The sequence below is a fragment of the Arachis duranensis genome, chromosome 3 (genome assembly GCF_000817695.3).
Source record: "Arachis duranensis cultivar V14167 chromosome 3, aradu.V14167.gnm2.J7QH, whole genome shotgun sequence".
NCBI lineage: Eukaryota > Viridiplantae > Streptophyta > Magnoliopsida > Fabales > Fabaceae > Arachis > Arachis duranensis.
Genome location: NC_029774.3, coordinates 132,796,502 through 132,799,783, shown reverse-complemented (window position 1 = coordinate 132,799,783; position 3,282 = coordinate 132,796,502). Strand labels below are relative to the sequence as shown.

General features: G+C 38.0%; 1 pseudogene; it reads left to right on the top strand.

The window, feature by feature from the left end:
* LOC107482010 (probable inositol transporter 2) overlaps positions 1-2,419 on the top strand; it is a 3,517-nt pseudogene extending 1,098 nt beyond the window's left edge.
* Positions 2,420-3,282: the final 863 nt, after the last annotated feature.

Here is a 3,282-nt window from a genome sequence, read left to right as displayed (position 1 = left end):
TATCAAATACATGGTGACTAATTTAATAACTGATTTTTTATTTATAGATAGTATTTTTTATATTATTTATATGTTAAAAAAATTAACACTATGTAATGGGTAGAAAATAAAAATAAAAATCAAGGAAAGGATAGAATGAAAGAGTAGATTCTAGCTGAGTAGTTTCTGTATCCCCTTAAATTTGGTATAGAATAGATGAATACCAATTTATAATAGGATTTTTTTATAATAAATTATGAAAAATATTTATTTTCACCAAATCTAGTTTTCATCTTTATTTACTGAAATATACGTTTTTTTTATATTTGAACAACTTTTTTTTAGGTGGTAAGGCTAACTTGCTAAATTTTTTTCCAGTGGATAAAGTAAAATTGCTAAACCTAGTTTATAATAGTACTTTTTTTCGATAGATGAGACGAACTTACTAATTTTTATACAGTTTGCCGTGGGTGCGACGAACTTACTAAATACTAAAAAAATTGTGCATTTCAGTAAATAAAGCTGAAACTAGGTTTTGTGAAAATAAATATTTTTCATAATTTATTACGGAAAAAAATCCGTTTATAATATGTGTATAGATCTATCCATAACTATAAGAATTAGTTCAAGAAGTAGTTGTTTAAGTTGCTTAAACTATATATGTCTGTGATTGAATCTTCAGGTAAGGGGAAAATGTTTTGATATTTAAGAAATTTGAGTTTAGTAAGAAAGCAAATATATTTTGTATTTTGAGTTTGCGTGTGTATAAATGACAGGAAGCCATAGTGAGCATGGCACTTGCAGGAGCAATCATAGGGGCGTCGGTTGGGGGATGGATCAACGACCGATTTGGAAGGAAGAAAGCCATTCTCATTGCAGATGCACTCTTCTTCATCGGCTCTGTTATCATGGCTGCTGCTACCAACCCTGCTATTCTCATAGTCGGCAGAGTCTTCGTTGGCCTTGGTGTTGGCATGGCTTCCATGGCTTCCCCCTTATACATCTCCGAGGCTTCTCCAACCAGAGTTCGCGGCGCCCTTGTTAGTCTCAACGGCTTCTTCATCACTGGAGGCCAGTTCCTCGCCTACTGCATCAACCTCGCCTTCACCTCTGCTCCCGGCACTTGGAGGTGGATGCTGGGAGTTGCCGCAGCTCCCGCTTTCATACAGATCGTCCTCATGCTTCTCCTCCCAGAGTCCCCCCGCTGGCTCTTCCGGAAGGGACGAGAAGAAGACGGCAAGTCAATTCTGAGGAAGATTTACCCCCCGGAGGAAGTTGAATCCGAAATCAATGCTCTCAAGGATTCCGTTGAGATGGAGATGAAGGATTCCGAAGCGTCCGGCAAGGTCAGCATAATCACACTGCTCAAGACCAAAACTGTGAGAAGAGGTTTGTATGCGGGAATGGGACTTCAAATATTCCAACAATTTGTGGGAATCAACACCGTCATGTACTACAGCCCAACCATAGTTCAGCTCGCTGGTTTCGCATCCAACCGAACCGCGCTTCTTCTTTCACTCGTAACCGCCGGCCTCAACGCATTTGGTTCAATTCTCAGCATATACTTCATAGATCGTACTGGAAGGAAGAAGCTTGTGTTGTTCAGCTTGTCCGGCGTTATACTGGCCCTCGTTGTTCTAACTGTTGTGTTCCATGAGAGCGCCACTCACTCTCCCATGGTTAGTTCAGTTGACACTTCCCACTACAACAACTACACTTGCCCTGATTACAAACTTGGCGCCACCCCTGCTCACTGGGATTGCACCAAGTGCCTCAAGGCCACTCCTCATTGTGGCTTCTGTGTTTCACAAGTTAACAAGGTATAGTATCCAATGACACCACAAAGGACGCGTGCCAGAATGAAGGAAAGCTGTGGTACACGGAGGGTTGTCCTAGCAAAACAGGGTGGGTTGCACTCATTGGATTGTCACTCTACATAATATTCTTCTCTCCTGGGATGGGAACTGTGCCTTGGGTTGTCAACTCTGAGATATACCCTCTCAGGTACAGAGGAATCTGTGGAGGGATGGCATCTACTTCAAACTGGATCTCCAATCTTATTGTGGCACAGTCATTCCTGTCTTTGACACAAGCCATTGGGACTGCATATACATTCATGATATTCATATTCATCACAATTGCAGCCATCATCTTTGTCATCATCTTTGTGCCCGAGACCAAGGGGCTTCCAATTGAGGAAGTGGAGAACATGCTCGACAATAGAACTCTGCATTTCAAATTTTGGCAGACTAAGAGAAGAACATCTTACTCTGGAGTGGAACTCCCTCACAAGAATCACCCAATTAATTAACATTATTGTGTTGTAATTATCTTGTTGCTGTAAGATTAGCTAAAAGGACAGTTTTATGGTATTAATAAAAAGGACTGTTTTATGTGTATTAATTCTAGTTCATGTAATATAAAGATACAATGAATGAAGCAGGGGAAACGTATTTAACATTTCAGAAAACAGGAAGCGGCCACACAAATGGGCTCATTTTTGTGGACCAGATCTCATCGTTGCAGCCCATAGGTATCTGTCGCTGTTAACCCAACAAAAATTGAAGCCCATGGGCTAATTCTCATTTTATCAAGTTTATCAATTGGAGCCCAAAATGACAAAATACTTCGCCCTTCGCAAAACTTGATGGTGTAACTATAACCATAGAAATATCATGTCCAAGAAAAAAAAACGGAAATCTAAACCTAAATTCCATTCATAAGAATAAAGGAACTGGAAAATCAATAAATCAAAGCATTAACAAGAAGATGACTAAAAAAATCATTAACAAGAATAAGCATCGAACTTGTTTAGTTATTTCCTTTTCACATGTAAAGAGAAATGGCAATAGCTAAAATATATATTGGTTTAATTGATTCTTGTCCATCCGAACACATGGATAGAAGAAATTCCAAATCATATTTGTAATTTGGCTCTTTTTGACATTATAAAATATGATTCCTATTCATAAATGATAACTATCTTTTTTTAAAAAAAGAATAAGCATAAAAAAGACAAAAACCAATCAAAGAGGCACTAACAATGGTGATTCTGCTTGTGACACCTTCTACCACATTTCATGCTGCTTTAAAAAACATTATAAAAGGGAAGTTTGCATTAAATTCTAAAAATAGGCATTGGAAATCATGATAATAAATACATTATTGGTCTGAAAAAATCATATCAACTACCTACTAATGAGAAGGACTCATCACTTGTTCACTTCCTAAACATGTCTGTATTTAAAGTAATGATAATTAAAACTTTCGAGGCAAAGATCACACGCCTAGAAGAACAATTCT